Source organism: Sturnira hondurensis, unplaced genomic scaffold (genome assembly GCF_014824575.4).
Source record: "Sturnira hondurensis isolate 20B ecotype Veracruz unplaced genomic scaffold, ASM1482457v3 Scaffold0021214, whole genome shotgun sequence".
Classification (NCBI taxonomy): Eukaryota; Metazoa; Chordata; class Mammalia; order Chiroptera; family Phyllostomidae; genus Sturnira; species Sturnira hondurensis.
Genome location: NW_028093845.1, coordinates 8,597,298 through 8,623,899, shown reverse-complemented (window position 1 = coordinate 8,623,899; position 26,602 = coordinate 8,597,298). Strand labels below are relative to the sequence as shown.

Sequence of the window (26,602 nt, the reverse complement as noted above, 5' to 3'; positions counted from 1 at the left end):
AACCCAAGTCATGGGCAGAATATGAGTACTATCTCCTGAAAATTATCAGCCAAGCCTCAATGTCCGCAAATACGCCGTGAATAGAATAATGACTATGATTTTATTTACTACACCACTCACTGGGTATTCAAATGACATACCCTGCTATTTAAAGTACATGGTCGATGTAATGAAAGTATTATTATTCTCATTTATTTACATAAAAACTTTAAAATAGAAAATGACCTGTATAATGGAAAGTTATGTCGTCTCCGACATGTAGCTGAGGGCACCACGGTGGCCACTAGAGTTTCACAAACAAAAGATTTAGAATATAAGTTATTACCTAAAAGTCCTGGGATTGTACATACAAATTTTAAAGTTTTAAGTTGTTGTTTTGCTTGCTGATTCATTTTGCCTGATGTAATATTGTCACCAATTCCTTATATTTTCCACTTGCACCATCTAAAAGTCTATTTATTCGTAGCATAATAAGAGAGGAAGAAGAAATTACTGTTGTAATTGCATTTTAATTAAGACACAATACATTCTTTAACATACCACTCTACTATTTTAAATGACAGCCTAAATCAGATGTGAGAAATGCTCATTTTTTTCTCAATTTTATTGAGAATTTATTGGCATACATCACTGTATAAGTTCAAGGCATACAGCATGACAGTTTAATTTAGACATATTGTGAAATGATTGCAATAGGTTTGGCTAACACCCATCTGCTCATACAGACACAATAAAAAGAAGAGAAAGCAGAAAAAATTCTTCTTGTGATTGGAACTATTAGTACCTTTTTATGTTAGCACTGGAAGAGTGTACCTTCTGACCACCTTCTTCGGATTCTCTCCCACCCCCATCCTTCACCTCGAGTAACCTCGAGCCTGATATCTTTCTCTCTCTGAGTCTGAACTCTTTGTTTACTTGTTGTTTTGACACCACATATAAATGAGATCATACAGCATTTGTCTTTCTGACTTATTTCACTTAGCACATGCCCTCCAGGTCCATCCATGCTGTCACAAATGGTAGATCTGCTCAATTTTTATGGCTGAATAACATTCCATTTTATACATAAATGTTATAACTCCCTTCCTGACTCATCCGTCAATGGACGTTAGGCTGTTTCCATGTCCTTGTGATTATAAATATGGCTGCCATGAGCAGAGATCTTTTTGATGAAGTGTTTTTGTTCCCTTTGGATATGTACCCAGAACTAATATATACCCCGAAGTGAAATTACCGGGTCACATGATTGTTCTATTTTGAATTTTTTGAGGAGTCTCCATACTGTTTTCTGTAGTGACCGCACCAATTTATAATCCCACCCTCAGTGCCCAGGAGCTCCCTTTCTTCCATGTCCATGTCAGCATTTCTTCTCTCTTGGCTTTTTAGACCACGGCCTTTCTCACAGGTGTGAGGTAACGTCTCACCGTAGTTTTAACTTGCATTTCTATTGACGAGTTATGTTCAGCATTTTTTTGTGCGCCCATTGGCCTTTAATGTATCTTCTTTGGAGAAATGTCTACTTAGGCCCTTTACACATTTTTAATTGTGTTATTTGTGTTTGGGGTTTTTTTGTTACTATTGAGCTTTGAGTTTTTATGTTTTCGATATTAACCTCTAAATATTTTTCCTCATTTCATCAGGTTTTTTTTTCACTCTGTTCATAGTTTCTTTTGCTGTGCAGAAGTTTTTTTATTTTGATGTAGTTCTCCTTGTTAACTTTTATTTTATTTCTTGTGCTTTAGGGGTTATATCCAAAAATTCATTACAAAAACCCATGTCAAACGTCAAAGAGTTTTGTTACTGTTTTCTTCTAGAAGTTTCATGGTTTCAGGTCTTACATTTAAACCTTTAATTAATTTTAAGTTGATTTTTGAGCATCATAAGTTATAGATCCAGTTGTTTTTTTTTTTTTCTTTTTACGTGCCTGTCGTCTTATCCCAGCCCCATTTATTGGAGAGCCTGTCTTTTCTCCATTGGCTATTCTTGACTCCCCTGTCACATATTAGTGGACCATATATGCTTGAGTTTATTTCTGGGCTCTTGATTCTGTTCCATCTATCTATTTGTCCCTTTTGATAACTACACCTTTATAGTGCAACTTGAAATCAGGAAGTGTTACATCTCCTGCCTCGTTCTTCTTTCTCGGTAGCTTTTTGGCTAGTTGGGGTTTTTGTGGTTAGGACTGCTTTTTTTCTAATTCTGTAAAAAATACCATGAGAATCTTGATAGGGATTGCATGAAATCTATAGATGGCTTTTTGAAGTATTGACATTTTAGCAATATTTAGTTTTCCAAACCATGAACACAGGCTGTCTTTCCATTTTTTTGAATCTAAGAAATGCCCATTTTATGTGACAGAGATAAGTAGGTCTTTGGCAGTTTGCAGTACATAGAAATCACCATCTGTATTGAAGAAGGCCATGCTTCTAAAGACTGGAATGGAAACATTTCAGAATGTTGTGGAGGGGTGTCCCCATTGTGGAATATGACCTCATAGTTTTATAATTAATAACACTGCTTTGCTTCAATTGGACGATCTTGAGAAATGGCACAGTGAGTCCATTTTGCATGTGTTCTCACTGGAAATTTATCATTCATAAATCAAGTAACAATCAACACAACATAGCATGCTAGGTTTTAATGTTAATTATTATTTTTAAAAACAGCAACTAACTGAAAATGTAATGGGTGCTATTTTCTCTTTTCATGTTATAGTTACAACTGTTCAAAAACTAAAGGCTTAGTGGCTTTTTTACCCCTTTGTCTTACCCTTAGAGGTGAGAAAAACTAGGTTTGCAGTTGTCATACAAATAAATAATACAATAATGAATAAATAAGAAATAAAAATAAACTCTGCGTTTGCACACTCACAACTGCATTTTCCTACCTGTCCTTCTAAAGTCAGTAAGGTAAAATATTTCCAGAGCCAAAACTCTCTGAAAGTAGATATAAGGGGAACACATTTTAAAAATCAACTCGTTGCTTGTTCCCATTTTTTAGAATCGAGCATGACCTTCAGAGGTCATGACCTGGAGAGGTTTTACGTGGCTGGGAAAGAAAGCACCACGTCACAATGTGTCTGTTTGGAAACTGTTTTCCCTCTCCCGGAATCACACCCAACACACACCAACATGTCACCCATGAATTTGCCACAATGCATCTCATTACACCGGACCGTACATAGGGAGTGGCAAAGTATTACTTTTTTCTAGGAAAGGTCAACAAATATCTGATGTACTATGGAAATCTTTGGTAGAATTGCAGCTAAACTGAGATATGCCAACTGGCTTTATTTGCCATAATCAGAAATACAAAGAAAACAAATGAAAAGCATTTCTTGGTGTGAGCTATTGCTATTAACCACAGAGTACTGATAGATAAGTCAAGCAAAGACTATGTCCACTCTGGAGCGCCATCTTCCATGCGGTCCTGTGGCACCCCATTCCCTAAAACAAAACGCCAGCCCCAGCTTCCAACTGAACTCCTTTTTCTTTGTTGCAACATTTATCACAATCTACTGTAATGGCTTACAACTTTCCCTAAGGGCAAGTAAGATGTTTAGCTCATCTCTGTATGCAAGTTCACAGTGCAGTTTCTGGTGCCTAGAAGAGAATCAATGAACTATTATCAAATATTAGAAATTCTGAACTCAGAAGATAATTGAATTTAACATGTGAAAGAATGTGGTCTGTATTTGTTAAGATGATAGCCTACCAGCATTTTTAAAGATAACAAGAACTCTTCAGAAAATTTAGCTGACCACTGCTATTGAATTAAAAAACTAAAAATTCATTCTGAATTGTCTACATTATAAAACTTTTCTTTTTGCATGTTTATGACCTAGGAGAGAAATTATTTATAACATGATAATATATATCAAAAGTCATATTAGATATGTATTATATATAGATTATATTACAGGGCCCTTGCAATGGACTTACTATCTCTTATCTTTGTTGAAAGAATCTCATTTTAAAAAACAAAGGATCAGCCCTGACTAGTGTGGCTCAGTGGATTGAGTGTCAGACTGAGAACCAAAGGGTCATTGGTTCGATTCCCAGTCAGGGCATATGCCTGGGTTGCGAGCCATGTCCCCAGTAGAGGGAGCACGAGAGGCAACCACACATTGATGTTTCTCTCTCTGTTTCTCCCTCCCTTCCTCTGTCTCTAAAAATAAATAAAGTATTTTTTAAAAGGAGTAAACATTATAAAAAGTAAAAGAAAAAGAAGAATCAGTGAAAAGCAGGTATGAACATGAGATTTATGAGAACACACCTGGATTACAAACTACCTATAATTTACAAGAATCACACTTATATTCCAGAAACAAAGGTGATATTGTCACTCTCAATCTCTCATTTATATTATACATTCGCCCAAATAATACATATAAACTTTTAAAAAATGTCCTACTGAATTGAGTGCATACGTAGCATCATTTACTTCTGTAAAAATTCTAATCAACCATGAAAAAAAAATCATGCACTTGAACACATCTGCTTCTAATTTTTGGTACCCAGTTCAACTGATTGCTCTCCTGCCTCACAGATTCAGTTCACCTCACATTTTCTCCATTTCTCAAATACAACAAAATGAGCAGAAATGTCGTTATTAAGAATGTAAGAGATGAAAAAATGACATTAAATACAGACATATGTTTACATTTCTTATAGTTGATATCACACAGGCAATATTTTGAAATGCCAAAAATATATGCCTAATTACTGTATTTGACTTACTACATGGACAAGATATCTAAAATAAGATTTTATTTGCCTATGTGGGAAAATATTCTAAACATACAGAAATGTTTTCCTGGTGGATTAGGAATGAAATATCCCAAGTCTTCACATCACAAAAAATTATGACATTAAGCTGTTTTCATGAGGGCCTGATTGCCTCACAGAAGTTTCTGTTCTTCATTCATCTTCTTTCTCATGGTCTCTAGGAAATTGGCCTTCCATGCAGTTAAGGTATGATTGGCTTGCAGTACTCAAGAAGTCAACTCTTTCCCTTTCATGTAAATCTCCTCATTTATCTGGTAAGCCTATTTGACTTTATATGCTTATTTTTCCAAATGTTTCTTAAAAGGATACAAAGATTAAATGGGATCTAGGTACCCAATTTATAAAATCCCCCTAAATAACTTCATGTTTAGAACAGAATGATCTGATTTTAATGGGAATTACAAAAACTGAATATGGATTATGATTATAAAAGATAAAATACAAATTTAAAATATGAGTAAATCAATGACAATATGGTTTATAAAAGGAAAGGATATTGAAAAGTTATGGTTGGCAGAAATTTATTCTTTCTTCTCTTAATCACTGATTTACTTATTCACTCATTCAACAAATACTATTTGCCACTTTCTACCATAGAGTGTGTAGATGTATATTCAATTAAGCTCATATACAATGAAGCTCAGATAGTCTTTAAAATGTGATTTCTGAGTTTTCTCAACATGTCATCAATTTATTAAGCAACTTGATCTCTGGCAATGAAAATTGAACCTAGGTCAGTGAAAACTTAGACCAAAAGGGGAAAACTAGTAAAAAGAAGAACTTGGATGTCTAGACATCTATCATAACTTTATTTTATCTCATTAAATAAATGGTCAATTACTCTTAAGACATACTGCCTAAAGATTCAGGGTTTCATATTAACATTGATATTGTTATAAAATGTGTAAACTTTTCTCATGCCATCTCACCTCTTCTATCTCTGGAAAATCGAGAGTTGGCTAGATTCCTGTGTGTTCTAAAATAGTAGTCCTATACTCATTAAATCTTTTAGGGAGGAAAAAAAGGTGTTTGACTCTGTTGAAAAGTTGGTACGTGTTGTGAATTGTTTCTTTTGCAATGTATTTAGAGTTGAAAAATATTTAGAATTTAAATATACTAGGTATATTTTAACATGTTACTTTTCCAAAATTTCAATCTTTACAAATTTTAAGACCTTGACATTTTTACAAGAAAATGGTTCTAGAATTACAACAGAATCAAATAACCATATAACAATAAATGTTAAAATGTTTTAATCTTATTAAAAATTTCACACACTTACATTTGCAACCATCAAAATTTTAGTATAAAAAAATTTTAAATCTGGTAATAATTAACAGCCATAAGCTTTCTTTGTAAGCATGGGTTTTCTCTGTCCTATGCTTCTGACATTAACAATTTAGTTATAATTTGTAAATTAATAAATGCTTTATGCAAAATTTTATGTATTTAAACTGAGTTTCATAACTAAAATTGATTTTCACATAATCTTGTCCTTCTATCATTTACCACAAAATTCAGACAAATACAAAGAAACCAGCTGTTAATTATATAGCACATTAATTAAAAGACTATGATGAATCTGGTTCCATCACTTAAGAACTGCAGGACTATAAGCAAGTAACTCTACTTCTCTGTGCGTCTGTAAAATCTTACCTCATGGAGTTTTTCTAAAACTGATGTGAGGTGACATATCTAAAGCACTTAGAATAGTGTCTGGCTACTGCTATCACGATTCTTGTCATTAGGGCAATACTTGAGAAATTAAATGCATAGATAATCTCTAAGTCTTGGTCAAACTATCTTTTTGTTGTTGTTGTCCTCATCAGTGAACTGGTTCTTAACCAGAGGTCTCTGACCTTGGTTGGGAAAACATGACAGCTTTTCTTCAGGGACCTCTAACTACATACCCCTCAATTGTGAATGCACAGTACGGGTCCCAGTGGTATGGGCAGTATCTGTGCCCGTCAACAATAGAAATCACAGATACACAGAAAGAGTTACTTCTGAGTTTCAAAATACTGTTTCCACTCATCACCATTATAAAATGACGATAGCTGTTGAACCTAGACCTAGATCTTTTTATTCAACATATAATAAAGACATATTTTAAAATATCACAAATTAGTTTGTCACCTTTTTTATTTATTTGTCTTAAGAGGATAAGGGAAGGAGAGAGGGAGAGAAATATCAATGTGTGGTTGCCTCTCAGGCATCCCCTGCTGGGAACTGGCCTGCAACCCAGGCATGTGCCCTGACTGGGAATCGAACCTTGATCCTTTAGTTCGCAGGCCCGCGCTCATTCCACTGAACTACCCCAGCCAGGGCAGTTTGTCACATTTTAATGTAAATGTTTTTTCAGTTATATTATTTTTAAATATTAATGTTTTCTATGTTTTATTTTAGACAGAGAGGAAGAGAGGGAGAAAGAGATGAGGAGAAACATAAACATGCAAGAGAGACATAGATTGCAGGCCAGCCCAGGCATATGCCCTGGAAGGGAATCGAACCAGCAACCTTTGGGTTCACAGGTTGGTGCTCAATCCACTGAGCCATGCCAGCCAAAGCTCAGCTATACTATTTTATTTAAACATTATTTTGAGAAGGGTCTCTAAGTTTTACCAGACTGTCAAAGGGACCTTGTGTACTTGACCTACTGATCAAGTACATGAATGGATAGAGTGAGCTTTATTTACTCTCTTTTTTATAATTCTAGATGAGTATACCAATACACAACAAAAGACTAAAGAGTGAACAACTAAATGAAAAAAAGACAACTATCACAAGTACCAGAGTTTTCAAAATTGCTTTATTTTGAAATTTAAATTAAGCACGTGAATTGAATTGCTAGCAAAGGCAAGATCAGAAGTTGGAGACTAATAAGCAATTTAGTGTTCGTGATGGTTGCGTTTATGTGTCCACTTTGGTAGACTACTGTGCCTAGTCATTTCATTTAATCAAACACTGCTCTATCTAGGGGTTTCTATGCCAGTGTTTGTAGATGTGGCTAACATCTTCAATCGGTTGATTTTCAGTGAAGAGATAATCCTTGACAATGTGAGTGGGCCTCATCTAATCAGTTGAAAAGCCCGGAGAGCAAAACCTGAGATTTCTAGATAAATTCTGCCTGAGAAGGCAGTGTCAGCTCTCTCCGAGTTTCCATTTTGTGGGCTTCGGACTTACTCGCACACAAGCATGTGAGCCAATTCCTTTTAAAATACACAGATGGGGGTAGGTAGGTAAAGAATAGACACAGACACAGACATCTATACAGTCTCTTTCTCTCCCATTGGTTCTGTTTCTTCAGGAAAGCCTGACCGATCTTGCCACTCAACCTACTTGATTTCAAACCGAATGAAGGTAAGAGAAGAATATTTCTTTTTTTCCATATTTGTGTACTCCTACATCCTTTTTAAAACTGTATCTACATCTTATAAATTTTGTTTTTTGACACTTAAATACCACCTAAGAAGCAGTTTTGAAGACAAAAATAGAAATGTACTTTTATCTTATTTTGTTAATGTTCAGATAATTAATATTTCTTCTTTCTTAGAATAGTTAATATCAGCCATTATGTTAAAACTATGGCAACATATATTTTTATGAGCCTAGTGACTTATTTTTAAAAGCTTGAGAGGAATAAGCTTTCCAAGAGTGAAAAGCTAAGAGTTATGCAGGCCTTTCCAATTAAAAAGCAATAAAAACTATTTGAAACATCCCACCAAAGACGAGATTTAATACAGGTAATCTACTTCACTTGCTTTCAATTTTTTACACAATTTTTTCTATTTTCTTCCAAACAATATGAATACCACTGAGAAGTTCCTGGTTGTATTTGACATCCAGTGGGAAATCCCAATAATACATATAGTAATTTAAGATTTAAAATTAATTTGGGAAAATTTCAAGGATTTTAAGCACATACTTTCAAATAAACTTGGGTTTGAATGTTTTGGGTAAATTAGGAATAATCAATTTATATTGCAAGATTTTTGAAATTACAATATAGTGACCAAGTGATAATTTCACATATTAATATGCCCCAAAACAGTAGCTGATATACCAACTCTAGTAAAAAGTTGACTTTCATGACATACTTTTCTTTCACTGAAAAATAATAGCAAACATTTCCAAACTTGGAACCAGACTCTGAGTTTAAACAAAAGCAGGCAATTCATTCATTGTTTTCATATACCTTCCACACAGGGGAATTTTTGTAGGAATATGCATTATAGGTCAAAATTTATGTAACATCCCTGTCAACTTTACTCACCAAAGCTGCAACTGAATACCACCCTAATCAATTTCCTGGGCTTTTCTCATTACTGGCCAACTCTCCGCCCCTTCTAAATTTTCAACCACTGTAATTTCCCAAATATGCATGCGTGTTTTTTATTTAAATCTCATCTGTTAGGAAGTAAACTAAATGTCTTGACCATTGTTCTCAAACAGTCGTGTTTGAAAGAGCGTATTGTAAGCCTGGGGTCCTTACTTCCTTTAAACAATATGCATCTTAATGAAGAGCCTGAAACTCATAACTCTCTGGAGGCTGTCTCAGAACTACAGGCTTTTCAGCCACAGGCCTCTGGTTAATAATAGACTACAAGTATTAAGTAAGCTCACAATAAAAAAGACTGCCTTCCAAGAATTATTTTCATTATTATAGTCCATTTATGCATTACAGAAGTGCAAACATTTTTATTTTTTTAAACTTTAATGGAGGAAAAATTTATTAAAATCATTTCAGTCACAGAGACAAGAATTGATGCCAATTCCACCAAGTTCCTTGGTGGAACCACTCCTTCATTCACACATTCATTCAACTAATAAATATAGAGGACTTATTATAGTCAGGCACCGGGGGAGGCACTGGCTTCACAATAGTGGAAGAAGGCAGGCACAATGTGTACTCTTACCGAGTTTGTTGTTTGCTAGAGCTTAATAACTAAATAGGATAAGCTTAGAGAATACACTGAATAAATGTGGCACAGTGCTATGGAAGCACATAGCAGAAGGGAAGGGTCAGAGAAAGTTTTTCCAAAGAACTGATATTTGAGCTGAGATCTGAAGGATGCCTAGGAGTTAACTAGTTGAAGGGAAAGCCATGCTGAGGAAAAGTTCCAGAAAGTGGAAATGGTTTGCGTTAAGTCCCTGTGGCAACAAAACAGCACGGTGAAAAAGAAGTCCAGCAGGATGAGAGCAAGGTGGCAACAGAGTGAGATGAGGCTGACTCAGCCATGATGTAGATATCTGCTGTTATTGTACAAGAAATAGGAAGTCACAGAAGGATTTAAGGAGGATAATGGCATTATCCTAGGGCATATAACGTTTTTTCCCACTGATGGTTTTGTTAAATACCTACAATACAATGCCTGTCACTTAGTAGAGTTGATAAATACTTGTAGAAAGAAAGAAAGCAAGAGGAAGAAAGGAAAGAAGGAAGGAAAGAAGGAAGGAAGGAAGGAAGGAAAGAATCAAAGAAAACCCTGGAGAATGAGACATGCCAGAGATGCAAAATTGGCAGATATTGAAGCTGGTGGGAGTAGGGAAACTCTGTGCTCACCTCCTCCTATGATCACATTAAAATTACAACTAAACCGTAGGAAACTGTCACTGAGAACCACCTGAAGACTATCTACAACTAGGGGTACAAATAAGAAGCCACACCTATCAGAACGGCTGTTCTCAACCTGCCAACAATAACTGTTGGTGAGCATGTAGAAAAGGGGGAACCCTCATGCTCTGTTGGTGGGATTGTAAATTGGCACAGATGCTCTGGAAAACAGTAAATACAGGAGTGCATGTTAAAAAGATATATGCACTCCTATATTTACTACATAATGGTAAATTATTTACAATAGTCAACATGTAGAAGGAATCAAAGTGTCTTTCAATAGATGAACGGAAAAAGAAGAGGTGGTCCATAGACACAATAAAATATTACTCAGCCTTAAGAAGAATGAAACCTTGTCATTTACAACAACATGGATGGACCTAGAGGGTATTACGTTAGCTGAACTAAGTTTGACAAAGACAAACACCATGCATTTCACTTATATGTGGAATCTAAAAAAAAAAATGAACAAACAAGACAGAAACAAACTTACGGACACAGAAAAAAAACTGATGGTTTCCAAATGGGAAAGAGGTTGGGGAGTAAGTGATAAAAGTGGAAGGGATTAAGAAGTACAAACTGCCAATTTTAAAAATAGTTACAGGGATGGAAAGTACAGCATAGGGAATACAGTCAATAATATTGTCAGAACTATGTATGGTGTCAGGTGGGTACTAGACCAGGCAAAATAGACTTTACAACAAGGTCCCTAACAAGTGACAAGGTCCCAGCATCTCCACTTCTGGATATTTATCTGAAGAAGCCCAAAACACTAATTTGAAAAAAAACATGTGTTCATATGTTCATTACGGCATTATTTACAATAGCCAAGATATGAAAGCAACCTAAGTGTCTATCAATAGATGAATGGGTATAGAAGTGGTGCACATATACCATGGAATGTGTATCTGGAAGGAGTGGACTCAGCCAGAAAAAAGAGTGAAATCTTGCCATCTGCAACAACATGGAAGGACCTAGAGAGTACTGTACTTGGTGAAATGAAACAGAAAAACACAAATGCCCTATGATTTCATTTATACATGAAATCTAAAACACAAAATAAATGAACAACAACAACAACAGAAGCAGCCCTGGCTGGTGTGGCTCAGAGGATTGAGCACTGGCTTGCAAACCCAAGGGTCACTGGCTCCATTTCCAGTCAGGGCACATGCCTGGGCTGCAGGTCAGGTCCACTGTAGGGGACACGTGGGAGGCAACCACACATTGATGTTTCTCTCCCTCTCTTTCTCCTTCTCTTCCCCTCTAGCACCCATTCACTACTGTGGCTCCTCACTATTTTTCCAGAGCTTGCCTTCTTTTAGGTGTTTTCATTTTTATAGATGAGGATATTAAATCTAGAATAGTTAAGCAACTTGCTTAAGGTGATACAACCAATTCTCATGTCACCCTCTCCAGCATTTTAGTGCTGTGTTTGTGCATGCACGCACACACACACACACATCTTTTTTTTCTCTCCACTTAGGAGGTCTTGATTATTATTAATATTTGAAGTAAAAGTCTAAATAATGGGACCATGCTTCAACTTCTTAAAATTAATCCACATGTTACATTTACTTTTAGTTAAAGTTGCTGTAGAGCATGGTGTGCCCAACAGACAGCAGAAATACGCTCTGCAGAAAACAGATTGCACAGTAAGGTCACTGAGTCTCCATTTTCCACGCGGCTTTCCGGGCAGCTCGGCTTTGAATGTGCTGCGAGTTTCCTGAGCGGCTGTCACACACGGGTTTACAGAATGCCCACAAGGTGTCTCTGGGTGTAGCTTCTCGGGTTCAGAGGAAAGGAGTTGAAACTCCTGACTCTCCCACTGAGGAGAAGTTAAAAAGCCACTCCCTCCAGATACACATTCGCATCCTTCCTCCCTTTGCCATTTGTCCACTTTGGATTTCCCAGAAGCACAACTGGTCAACTCAGAGATATTCCCAGTACCAAAAAAGTACTGAAGAGGAAATTTTAGCATTTGACCCCAAATAAATCTTAGTTGAGTGGTAGGTTGCTGGAGGATAAGGTGATTTATAATTTTTTTTATTATTTAAGGTAGGAGTCATTTACCCCAAGAAGTAGTTTCGTGATTTTTGGTTAGAACCGAAGCCTGGCTTTCTTATCTGCCTTTCCTCAAACTCTTAAGCTCCACATTGGGAAGTCTCTTCCCTTTGTTTTCTCAAATAGCCCAGGGTCATCCCAGGTGCCCCACTTCTCCTCCTCCAGGACGATTTTCCTGGGCTCCCTCACCCTCCCAACCTATCCTCAGTTATGCTAATGCTGTCCTTGTCTTCATCTACCCCTTTCCACACCCCCCAGCCCACCCTACGCAGGACTGCAGCCATTGCTAACTCCAGAGTAATGGAAAAACATAGGACACTGGGAATCAATTACATAACTTGTGTCACAAGCTTGTGTGTATGTGTGTGTGTGTTGTTTAAATGGTGGTGTGGGGAGGGGAAAAGGATACATTTTTAAAAAAAAAGGAAGAATGTATTTTCCCTTCTGTTAAACTTTCACCTTCTATTTCTGTTCCCTGGCAGTAAAGCCTCTGAAAAACTTACGATATTTACTTCCAATGCTTGCTTCCAGCGTGCAAAATATAAAAGGGGTCAGATATATGGTGACTAAAGATTTGACTTTGGGTGGTAGGCCCACAATGCAATATACAGAATTATTATTATAACAGTATTATAGGATCGTATACTTGAAACTATATAATTTTATTAACCAATGTCATCCTAACAAAATTAATGAGAAAAAAAAGAATATAGGTAGGAAAAGAGTGCTTGCCATAGAGCAGGTACTTAAGAGTATCTATTATCATGATCAGCATCCTCCTCCTCCTCGTGAGTGTGTAATATCACATGACCATCTTCTCTTCCTCACGGCACCCCGAGAGTATCTCAATTATCAGTCCCTCCTGCTACTCCCTCTCAAATGATTGACCCAACAAGGACTCACTGCTTTTGCTCAAAATGCAGTCCTTTTTCTATTGCTCTGGTCTAGCTCGCAAACTGCTGTGTCTGCACAGGGCCTATTGCATCCACAGGATGTGGGGACTGCGGCAACACTGGCATCACTGACCGTTGGAAACACCTTCAGTCCAGAGAACGTGCTTCCAAAACTGCAGGTAAATTCCTGGTGTCTTTGTGGCTGCCTTGTACCTGAAGAGGAGCAAACTAACTGGCAGCTGCGATCTACAGTGTTTCTCGGCAAGTCTTGCTCTTAAATGTGACTGACCCCTTCTTTAAGGAGGACCAGAAAGATAAAGTTTCCAAAATGTTAATGCAAGTATTGGAAACAGAAAAAAAAGAATGAAACAACTGTTGTTGTGTTTCAAGCTTTCAAAATACCAAATTAGGTTCTGTTTTGCTTTGCTTTGCTGACAGGAGTAAACATTTGTTTGGGTGGCCATCTTAGAATCTGTTTTAGCACTGACTTCTGTCACAAACACTATCCTACACAAACATTCTGTGCAAACATTTTATTGCCTTACGTTTTCTCTGGGTAAACATATAGAGAATGCGATTTTCCAAATGTACTCTGTCATTTGCATTACTTTGGGGATTTGGTTAGCCTGAGATATACAACATCCCTGAGTTAGGATAATAAATCCAGCCACTGGCTTTCTAAGTAATACTGAGCTAATCCGTCTAGACATGTCATTTTTTTCCATTGTAGACGTATCTCTCCTAAAATAAAACCATGTTATGTTCCTCGCCATGCTTTCTATCGTGTTAAAGCAACAATAGCTCCATATTCAATTCAATGTATTTCAAAAATAATTACTAAGCAACTTGTATCTATACTTTGCTTAGTGTTGGAGGAAGAAAGGCCTAGAAGATGAACGGCACATCAATGAGACAAAGCAGAGCAACCCCTGTCCTCACGGCCATCAACTCCAAAGACACAGACACGGCTACACGTGATGTAGGCAAAACCATGTAGATGTTAAGCAATGTTTTAAAGTCTTCGGCAAAGTAACGCCATAACAAGATCTCTAAATCCAGAGCATGAACGGTGCTGTTATTACTTATTTCTATTGTTTTCCATCTATTTTTAGTGTTCTTCGACCCATTCTTTGCATTCTTATCTGAAAGTAATATTCTTGATACGTTTAATGAGGAGACCCCCTTTCTTTGTTCCTAGATGCGTTGGCTGAGGATCAACAAAAGCCATTGAGGGACTTAATCTCCTAAACTTGGCACCACATCAGTCTGGAAGTAGTTTACATGTAGAGACTTTGGGAGTAAACACTCATTAGAGGTTCTGTTGGCTCCTTTGGTCACCCACATTTTGCAGTGGGTGGCCCAGTTGGTATTCTCGTTATTTTATTTTCTGCTCCTGAAAATAGTCCAGATGTAGCAACCTGACGCTCCTTTTTTGGTACCCTACATCCATTGTAATGGCGCATCCATTTATTTGTGATGTTAGTTAATAGGTCCAGAGAAGTAAGGGCCTCAGCTAGCGATGTTATAACAATTTTTTATTTTTGCTAATACAGTATGCCTTTTTCAGTACAACTTTTTGAAATGCAGTCTGATCACTTCAAGGATAATTCACTAGCAATGTCCCACACATGAGACCTCAGAGAATTGTCATCTCCCTCCCGCTTTCTTCTCTCTCTCCCTCCCTCCTTCCACCTCTCTGTTTCATCACCCTGTCTCCTCTCCATCCCTATAGTTACTGAAATGAACAAACTAGTTCACAGAATCAAAATGTATCAAAGTTATTAACAAATTACGGAGCAAAACTTTTGTTTTTTCACTTGCAACTAAATAGATTTTCATTACCTGGAGCTTCTTGATTAGTACTTGGATTGGAGAAGCAGTCTGTATAATGTCACCTTCGAGGGTTAGCAATAAAAAGTTTCCAGAAAAAACTCAACTAGTGTTCTTTAACTATTAAGTGCAAAACAAAGTACTGTTAAAAATACAGGAGGATAAATGCTTTTTCTTCTTATGGAGCTTGAACTCTTGCTCTATAGCCAATATAAACAGGTTAGCTTTTCCTCATGATTATTATGGAAAGCATTTGCAAAATTCTTGTAATAATATCTATCAGATGGGATATTTATTAATGTATGGATTGAAATCATAACATACATAAAGTTCATAGGACAGTTGATAGCTTTTTCTTATAGGTACCAATATATGAGAAGCTATTGAACTCATTTCATACGAATTAACATCAATTTTCAATAGGGAAAAATCAAAGTTTTTAATTTTAGAAATAATAAACTTAAGGTTATTTTGTTAATTTCCCCATGGATGACAGGAAATGAAGAGATGTGGTGTTGGAGGATAAGGAAGTATGACCATCTAATAGATATTGGGCAGTATATTGCATATTTGATTCCATTATCTCATTTAAAATCAAAATGTCTATGCAAGTACATGTGTTTTTGTCTATTGGGAAAAAAAAAAAATCCTAAAACACAAGCCAACAAAATGTAAATAAAGAGCCCAGATTTGAAGGCAAGTTCACGTGGCTCAAAAATTCATTGTTCCCATTCCTTGAGTTCTGATCAAACTACTTAACATAATTTTTCCAAAGACAGGAAGAGCGTAGGAAGCATCCTGTCATCTTGTGCAAAGCCATATAGTATCTTGAATTTTAACTGCTGCTAAGATTTAATGACTGTGGAAAAAACAACCAGCAAGGTATCCTCCTGTGTATCGTAAATAGGCCACGCCACGGTAAATTATCCGCTCCTGACTTATCCTAGGAGAATCCCCAAATCACTGTTGCACAGTGTGGCTGACCAAAACCATGAGGATCACCACGTGTTCAGGATCTGCTCCGCTAAGTGTGTAGCACACTCAGCAGATGCTGGGCTATTTTCGGCCTCACTACCGACTTACTCACTACACTCATACACATATGTAGTTTCTGTCTTTTCTCACATGCTACAGTATCCAGGAATTTGTTTGTTCTTCAGACTTTTGCAGTTAATCACAGAAGACTTTTATAAATGGTGAACTGGATTCATAGGGGACAATTCATAAAACCAGTCACTTCAATTTACTATCATAAGTCTTACATTAATTCTCCATAAAACTACACACGACATTTCATTTTGGTGTATGCATTATGGTTCCTTTCACACCAATCTGTATTACAAAAAGCATCTTTCTATAAAGGAAGCTATAAGAGCTCTGAAATAAAAGCTTAATTTTAACAAGATGACATAACATAGATGTTGGTGTGTAGCTGTAGCTATACATATTTGTTTTGTTTAACTATCAATGTGATTTGAAACTTGAAGCAGTCTGAAGCACTAGTATTATTAATTTTAACTTAGACTATATGGGTATATACCTATAATATTTACACATGCATATATTTACATATACAGAAATATATAGATATATATTGTGTGTGCATAGGTACACACATATGTATATGTATGTGTCCATATGTTATCAAAAATAAGTTTAAATATTTAGGCTCAAACCTTTAAAATTTAAACTTTTTAACTTTTCTGCATATTATATAATGACTATCATATCATGTTTTATGTCTGCTTAAACATGAAGGAAAGCCAATAGAAGACATGTAATTTGACTTTTACTCAGCATTACACTAGATGCATCATCCAAGAAGTATTACAAGTAATAATTCCCTGAGTTGGGGGGGTGGTTTTGACACAAGTAATATGGCCATTCTATTCTGGCTGATTTGCTATGACTACATGCAAAACTCTTTGTAAAGTTCACAGAAAATTCATTTACTCACAAATGAACTTGTTAAACAGATTCTATGTGCAAAGTCAAATAAAAGTACTTTGGTACTTTGCTGGTACTGTTGCTGTTTTCAACACTGCTACCTACCAATAATAAGAAGGAGCTCTGAAATACTGCAGGAGGTACTTGGAGAATGCATGTATATGAGGGGTAGTCCAAGCCAATATGAAGGCTATTATCCAATGATATTGGATTAGCACTCTAACAACTCTTCATTAACATATATATGGTCTCATCTTATTCTCGAGACAATAATATTAAGTAAATATTATTATTATCTCCCCATTCAAAGAGGGCAAGTGACATGGGCAAGGTCTCAGTACAGGTCAGGACTCCAACTCTTGAGCATGCTGGTAAAGGAAAGGGTTCTGCTCCTAACTTTGCCAGCCCAGTTTTAAAAACTATTCAGAGTGTTGACTGACTGCTATTACCAAAAGGGCCAGCCTATATGGGAAAAGTGGATAGAACCAGAGTAAAGCAAAATTGTGCCCTGCGGACTTATGAAGGAGTGGTCTGATTTTTTTTTAAATAGAGAATTGAACAAATAATAAAATTACCATGATTTTATGTTGACACATTATGCAAAAAAGTATTTCTAACCTTTAATTGGGAACTGTACTTTCTCCCCACGCTGAACTTTTCTTTGGGCAATTATCTTCACTGCCCTTTGCCTCCTCCATGGTTTTTGACTATTCGAAATCTTGCTTCCCCTTTAAGGCTTGCTACAAAGCCCATCCTTGTGACATTTCTCAATGATCATTTCCAAGGGGAGGACTTTCCCTCTTCATTGTTTTTGTTTAAACTTTTATTTATTATACTTTCTCTTCATATGACACACAATATATTTGTGTTTATGAATATTCTTATCTCTTCATCTAAGTTGTAAACTCTTGGAGATCAAAACATATGCAATATTTTTTCTTTGGGATTATAGCAGCAATTAAGACAATGTCGGTATACTCATAAATATTGGGCGAATTAATAAAATATTGTCAATAAATTGAATCCCAATAGCACTCTAATGACACATTTTGTAATTCTAATAGTATCATCAAAATAACTAATATTTTAGTTAATGGAAGACGTTGTGAAGTGAAAGCAGTGGTTTAAAGAAATCCACAGTTGGTTAATTTTTTTTGCCATTTCTTTTTTTTTAATTTTAATTGTTGTTCAAGTACCCAGCACTCTTCAGAGTTGGTTACTTCTAAGTCCCTGGTGTCGCCATGCACTCCATAGGAATTTCAGGCTATGCATTAATAGATTATCTTTTAATATTTTTAGAAAGTTACACATTTTGATGCAGATTGGCAATATTTGTGTGCAATAGCAAATTCCCACAGGATATGTCTCTCTATAAACTAAAAAGTGTTCCAGAGACATCCACATACTCACACCATCCATGAACCCCTGTCAGAAAAGTCTACAGTCTCTCTAACTTGAAGCAGCTGGCGCATGCTAAATATGGAGAGCCCATGCTCCAAGAATCATTAGTACCATCATTAAGAGTCAGAATCCTTGATTTAAATGTTCCTCATTATTCTCTCTTTAGGGGGATTTATATCACATAACTGTTAGGTCCACCCTATTGTTCCCAGAGTGTCATGCATAAATGTCAACGAGAGCATATTTCATTCATATTCTAAAATTAAATCCTTTATCCCATAATGAGCCATAATCATGACCACATACAACTATGACTTACCATAACTAAAATAAATGGCATGGGATATATTGTTGGCTTATGTTTGAAATAGCAAAGGCAGATTTTTGAATTAAATAATTGCTTGCTAACAACTATTTGGGGCATAATTACTACGTATTTTGCTTTCCATGTATCTCCATGAGTTGGACAGCAAATTGTTACAATGCCCCATTAGTAAAAGCTAAGAATCGCTGTGTGTGTGTGTGTGTGTGTAATATATACAAAACATGCTCTGAGAATATGATCAATCTTAGTACAGAAGAATAAATTGGATCATGAAAGCTTTCCTAATGATAAAATGTTTAAATTATCTTTATTGACAACTTTTATGTACTGTCACAGTATGTCAATGATCTCATATGAAGAGCATAGTGATTCTATAATTCAATAGACTGTAAAATACATTTGTTTTTTACAGTCTTTGCAACAACCATGTTCCTTTCCTTGGTAACCTGGTGTTTTGTTTAAGAGCTCAGCCTCCTCCATTTACAAACTCAGGTTGGTCAGTTGGGGCATTGTACTGTCTCCTCCCTCCCTTGGCCGAAGGAAGGAATGCAGGATCTCAACTAGTACTCACAAGTCTCTCTGGGAATTTGCATCTTGAGTAGAGAGGCCAAAGGATGAAATTTGATCAGCACCCTTTCGTTCTGTTGAGGTACACTTACAATACCGTAGGTCTTTTCTGTAGCCCTGGAGCTCAATGGGTTCATATTCTCTTGAGAACAAGTTCATTCTTTCATTTAAACTTTTTCTTTTCTTTTTTATTATTGTTCAGTTGTAGCCATTCCCCTCTTTCCCCAGGTTGCTCTCCCCTGCACTGTCCAACCCGTGCTCCCAAAGACAACCCCTACCCCCTTGTCCTTGTCAATGGGTCCTTTGTACATGTTCCCTTTCTTTCCCCTATTATTCCCCTCCCAACCCTCTAGTCACTGTGAGTTTATTCTTTATTTTCATGTCTCTGGTTCTTTTTAAAATTTTTAGCTTCTCATATCCCTATAGTAAATATAAAAATATATTTTGTATAAGTCACTTAAGAGTTTATTTCTATTGCTTACACCTAAAAAAACTTCTGATATGATGTTACCCTCTTCCTGCAGATGAAGAGATGGAGGTGTAGAGAGGAGAAGGAGCTAGGCCACAATCCTACAGCATTTAGGAACACAGGTGAACTCAGACCTGCTTGATTCCAAGCTCTGCTTTTAATCTCCAAGGAACGATGCTTCTGTTTTCGGTTTTAGACAAGTTTGCATGACAGGAAGACTAGATGGCCACATAGTCATATTAGATCAGACCAACAATATAACATGGATACAAGAGAAAGCACCACTTGCTTTGGTTCAGCTAATCAGATAGTATTTTTTATGCACCCAAAGGATTCCTTGCACTAAATAAAGAATACAAACCATAACCAGTTTTGCAGTGATTCTAAAGTTTCCTGTCATTCCCTTTTGAGTGTTTAATGTTACACAGCTGTGCTTCACTCCAGAATTAACATGGGTTCAAGCACAGTCCCTACCTGTGCTTCAAAAATATTTTTATTTCACACCCATTTAGCAAGGGAGGATATATGAAGTCTAACGCAACAAGTGGTAACATGTGTGTAAACATCACTTGAAAACTCCCATGAAGATTTACATTGTAAATCGAAGTTAAATGCAGGAGGGTCAAATTATGCGTACATTGAAAATAAGAATGGGAAGCAACACTGTGATGTCTTTAACCCCAAGGTCAAGGGCATAGTCCCTATTGTGGCTTGGGTGCAGATCATATCTCTGAGTCTCTGTTTTCCTCCTTCCCCGGTGTTATTAAAGGAAAACAAGACTATTGAATGGTCTACATGCACTCCAACTAAAGGTCAAGGACAGGATGTGGTGAGACCATGGCTGAGGAAGGGGCTGGACGCTGCAGAATAGAGCCTGCCCGATTTATTCCACCAAACCACGGGCTCTCCCTTCCTCAAAGTGACCTTACAAGCCACTCCTAGGAAAATGTTTTTATAAAAGTGGTGTGAGATACGGTCTTTACCAGGTCTGTTAGAAAGTGGTTACCCTCGGGGCTGAGGGAGAAGTAGGAGATTATCTAAAAGACTGGTTGGGAGGGAAAAGAAACGCCGAAGACCACCAACATTGCAAGGAATGTTTTAAAATTAGTATCTAGCAAAATCAGCAACCTTTCCCCCTAACTTTTGTTGAAGATGCCTTAGGGTTATAAAGACAAGAAAATCATAGCTTGATGTTTGAAGCTACACTTACTAGTTTTGTGACTTTGAAAGAGTGGTTTCTCTGTGCTTCAGTTTCCCTGCCTATAAAATGCGGATATCTCAAAAACATTGCTATCTCCCAGAGTTATGGGGAGAATTGTATTGGACAATATATCTAAAACTTGCCTGGCATAGGATAGCTGCCTAACAATATTAACACTTCCTTCTATTCAAGAAATAGCTTTGAGGATTATTCCTCTAGACCATGCTATATAAGTTGTTTAGGAAATAGCATTAGAAGCGAGTGCCACTTACCTAATAGTGCCCACTGAACATATCCCACAAAAGAAGTCTGTTTCTTTTCTCTCTACAAATAGAGTGGCAATTTTACTCCTCAAGAATAAAATGGATTAGTCACTGATTTTATTTTTAATGGTGGTGGTATTAGTTAGGGTCTCCCCAGTCAGAAACTGGTGGCATAGTTAAGCCATGCTTTTCAAGAGTATAAAGGGGCTATTTGTAGTAGTGTGGGCAAGGCTTAGAGCTGGGATGTCCAACAGTGGAAGCCATAGAATAATTCAGAATTTTTTAATAACCTCATTTAAAAAGTGAAAAGAAACAGGTAGAATTAATCTTAATAATATATTTAGTTTAACCAAATATAACCAAAATATTATTTTAATATGTAATGTTTTAAGTTATTAATAAAATGTTTTTCTTTTTTCATATTAAGTCTTTGAAATGGCATATGTATTTTACATTGATAACCCATCTCAGTTCAAATAATAACTTCTCAAATAAAATATAGTCCTACAATAAAGTTTTGTTTAATGGAAATAAGTTTTATACTATTGCTGTTTTAAATTTTAATCAAATGAAATCAAACATTTAATTTACTTGTTACACTGTTTTGACAGTCACACCGTGAAGCACTCAATAGTCGCATGGAGCTGTTGGTTACCATCTTGGAAGGTGCAGGTTTAGAGAAATAGAAGAAATGGTGGAGTTACCTGAGGTGGGCAGGGAAGAGAACCATTATCTCTTTTAAGTCTGAAGAAGAAACTGTCGTTAAACCCGAATAGTGTTGGTGTATAAAGAAAGTAAGCCTTCCTGCACCTTTGGTTGAGAGACATGGCCAACCTCGACGGCCCAATACAGAGGACAAAAAGTATAAACATGTGGAACCACACTCCTCCAGGGGCATGATGGTAACCGGATTTTCCAAAAATGACAACCCTGATTTGGAACATTTGCTCAGTGTCATGGTGTAAGTTCACCATCGTGGCTGGTTGCAAGCTAGAAACATGATGCCACTGAAAGCAGAGTTGGGGAAACGTGCAGAGTTGAACACAGCCCTGCCTCTCTTCCTACCATTCAATCTCCCGTCTTTCTGGTGGCCAAACTCCACTGGCAACCAGAGGCAGGGGTGTTTCTGATGCATTTCCTGCAGGTCAGCCTCCTAGGGCACAGAACAGGTTGGAGAAGGATCAGAAAGCGCAAGAGGAAAATGTACAAAGGTGAACTGAAAGGTAAAACCTGGAACTGTCTTCTAGAGTGCAACTCCCTTGCAGTACACGCTTACCTTGCTAGGTGAGTGTTCTAGAAATCCACCTGTATCAGTGTAACAGCTGGCGTTGTCATGAGAGGCTGCGTCTGGCTTCAGTGAGACTTTTTTGAAGACTGAACGTGCTTGCCCATTTCATAATGAAGGATTCACAAGAGCACCTACCCAAACTGGGCTGAGTGTTCAGCAGTTTTTGACCGAAAACACCATGAGCTCCATGTCTCACTCTTCCCCCATCTTGCCCTGAGCTGCTTTCTTTTTGTTCCCCTGATGCAAAAAAGTCCTTAAAGGAAATGTTTTGCCAACGTGGAAGAAGTGAAACAAAACATGGCAAAAGCACTGAAAGACATCAAAATAGATACATTCAAAAACCGTTTTGAGCAGTGGAAAAAAGTCTCAATGGGTGCAGTGCATCAAATGGAGAGTACTCTGACAGTGATTGAAGTTTGAACATGTAAAAATAAACACAAACTTTTTAATAAATAAATTGGGGTTTTTTTGCATCCCGCCCCTCTGTACTCAATGTTCAAAAAAAGAAGGCCTAGCTACCTTTTTATCTCTCCCTTCCATATATTTAGAAGAAAATGGTGATCAGAAGGAAGCTGAAAGCAGTAGCATAGACTTTGAGGGTAGGATGCAAAATAGAACAAGCATCAGATTATTTCCTTTTTGGCTTAAAATTTTTGTTCTGTGTCAGTACAGGATTAAGGAAGAATGCCCTTCCCATATGAATCAATGGCAGACACCACTTGGGGAAGATAGTTAATATAGCCTCACAAATTATGCGAGCACATTTCTTTTCTTTGCAACAGAATAAGAAAATTCCTTTGAAAAATAATTTTGCAAACAATTATTGAAACGTTACCTTTTGTATAAAATAATGAATTTATATTAACAGCATAATTACTTAGGATACATTATTGCCAAGATGGATGTGCTGCATGGTTAAAGTGTGGTTCAGAGTTCATTATTTTAACCCCCGTTTCAGGAATCACCAAGTTTGTACACCTGCATTCTTCTGCAGCTGTCTTCACCCTTCTGTCCAGCAATCCTTCAAGGCCCCCCTTTCAGTTTTGTTCACAGCATGTAAACCCCAGGTTTTCATCATGCTGACGCCTGGGCCTGGGCCTGCCGTATGGTCCTCTGCCCTCTGTTTCCTTCCACATTATCTCACCCAGCTCCCTTCCATGATTCTTCCTAACACAGTTTTTCTGTCATCCCACGGCTCTCGAGCCTTCAGGGTTCTCTTTCTACCACCAACACAGATCCTAACTCTTGGCCTGGCTCTTCAAAACACTACCTACCTTGAATTTAACCTACCTTTCTACAGTCTCATATGAGCACATCTGTGCAGCCAGATCAAGTTATTGTAATTTCCAGAATGCTGGCTGCCTTTGTCACAGTACTTTTGTTTCACACGGACTCCTTTTTTCACCAGGTCTCCTCCACACATACACACACACGTGGATACATGTATCCACATCAGAATACTGTTTTCCCCACCTGTGTGGTTCCAGATCCCACCCATTATTGAGGTTGGTCACTGGGGCTCAAGCTTTCTGAAGCCCCAGCGAGCCTTCAGCCCCTGCATCCTCAGCTCCAGACACTGCACTTCAGTGACCGTTCACCCCAGCACGCATGTGCCACTCGGGGGCTCTCCCAGTTGTTCCTGCGGCCGACCTCACATGGCTTTTTCTTATTTCCATCTTAACACTAAACTCTGAATGATCCCTTAAATCTAGAAAGGTGACCCGATGTTGAATCCAAGTCACTTGCTCAGTGTGTCCTCAGAGGTCTGAGATCAGCAGCAGGCCATGAAAGATTAATAATTTTGCAAGTACATACTTGTAATAAGATTATCTACGCTCGAGCACAGTTATCCTATCATCGGCAATTACATATGTGGTGCTACTCTTCCCTGAGTCTTGGAATCACCTTATTATTAAATGAATGATTTGCATTAGGAAATAGGAGAAATGCGAAAGGTTTGGTTTGGTTGAGTGCCAACCTGCGATGAAGTGCCAAATATTTCGCATATTTTTGTACTGGCAAAAAGCTCTCCAACACGTGAAATGCTGCTTTGCTCTCCTGAGTCCAGTGTCTCTCGTGTGGTCCCCAGAATTACTGGAGAAACATCCCTTCCCACCTGCCGCCCTTCCCCAGCCCCTCCTGGCCATTAGAGCTTTTCCCATGAGTTGGCTTCTGAACTCAGGCTCTTATTGACAGTCTGGAAGAGCAATCATCAGTCTGTACTCCATGAGATGTTAATAGATGCTGGTGTAGAGGGGAATGTATATTAAAATAAATCTGGGATATGCTGGCTAAAACAGAGATGTTCTTATTGCAGAATTCAGAGCATTCACTAGGCTAATGTGAAACGTGAATAATTAAAAAGAGAATACAATAGGTAGTGTTTCACACATATATTTGAATTAAAAAATCTCCCCCCTGCTGTAATACACGCTGCCCCTAGACCATGAGAACTTACATTATAGGATTGTTGTGAAGGTCAACTAGGAAATGCTTAGTGCTTAGCAGGAGATGAAAAAATGCTTTGGGCTCATTGTTGTCATTGTTGCTATGGAGATGTCTAAGTAAGGTCCCACTGGGTGCTCCTGCGCCCTCTGAGAAAGAAACAGGGCTGTGTATGGATTAAATGGGGACCTTTTTTGGAGCTAAGAAGACCCCGTATGAGTATTTCAGAAAACTACTCCGGGCCTCTCTTGGGGTTCCTTTGAATGAGTTCAAGTGCAGAGAAGTTTATTTTTTTCCATTCTTCCAAAAGCTGGCTAACCAGGACTCAATTAAATAGTGTGGGGTAATGAATGGTTCAAAGCACAGCTCTGGAGTCTTGCTTAAATTTTGGTTCTTTTGGTGACCATATATCCTTGGGGAAATTGTTTAAGTAAGCTATGCCCATATATCTGCATAATTTGAAAAATAATATTTATCTCTCTGGGTTGTCAGTAATTCAAGAGATTATATATATGAAGTACTTAGCCCGTGATAAAGTGCTCAATAAATGGAAGCTCTGCATTATCCCAGGATTAGGTTCATTTCTCTAGTCTGTTTGAACTCTGAAATACTAGCTAACTTTACCCATGTGGCCATTGCCACAGTATCCATGAAGACCAAGTTCCTTCACAATTCGCTTGAGTAAATAGGTTGGCCACTTGGATTGCTGACTGATTGGGTTGCTGGGTTAGGCCCATGAGGCTTAATGTGTAACTCCTTGCTGTTAGAACGTGGACAGGGAAGTCATACCAGCTCCCAGTGACCACTGTTCTGGGCAGTCCAAACAGGCCAACTAGATCACAAGGTCAAAAAGTTACCTCTAAAGCAACTCTGGTGTTCCTTTATTTTTAAAAAATCATGAATAGTTTCTAATCTAATGCATGAAGATTTAGTTCCTAGTTAAAATTAAAAGTATTCCCACATTCATTGCTCTGATTGGGAAGGTTGTAAATAATACTGAAGTTATCCACAATCCAGTGGTCGGAAGCTGTGGGAAAAATAATTTTAATTTTAGATGTTTCACACACCACTGCTAATGTTATCTATCCTGTTTGGGCAGGGAGAAAACTGGCAAGAGTTGTGAGATGGGGAATTTATGTGAGTTAATGGAAATGTTGTGGCTGACCAACAAAGGAACTTACCCAGCCAAAATCCAAACAAAAAATATTAACTTGGAAGAGGGAAAATGCCTACAGCATAATAATATCGTGCACTGAAATCTTATCTAGTGGTTGAAGTAATTCGGTTTGAAGAACTTTAAGAGCATTTTGTGGTTTATAGTAACTGCCAACAGACGCTGTATGTAGCCACTTCTGCATTATTTAGTTCACATACCGTCCTCCCCCTCACCAAAGGGCCATTTAGCTTTCCTTCTCTCTGGGCTGTTACCAACCTGTTTAAGACCTCTTAGGACAAAAGCCATGCACGGCTTGCTATTTCCAAAAATCGAAGGGGCTACAACACACGTGAAG

The 26,602-nt window shown here is 37.5% G+C and overlaps 1 protein-coding gene across 1 annotated transcript in view; it reads right to left on the bottom strand.

Annotated features, from left to right (window-relative positions):
• The window catches only part of DKK2 (dickkopf Wnt signaling pathway inhibitor 2), a 90,665-nt gene that overhangs the window by 28,545 nt on the left and 35,518 nt on the right, over window positions 1-26,602 (bottom strand). The window lies entirely within an intron of this gene.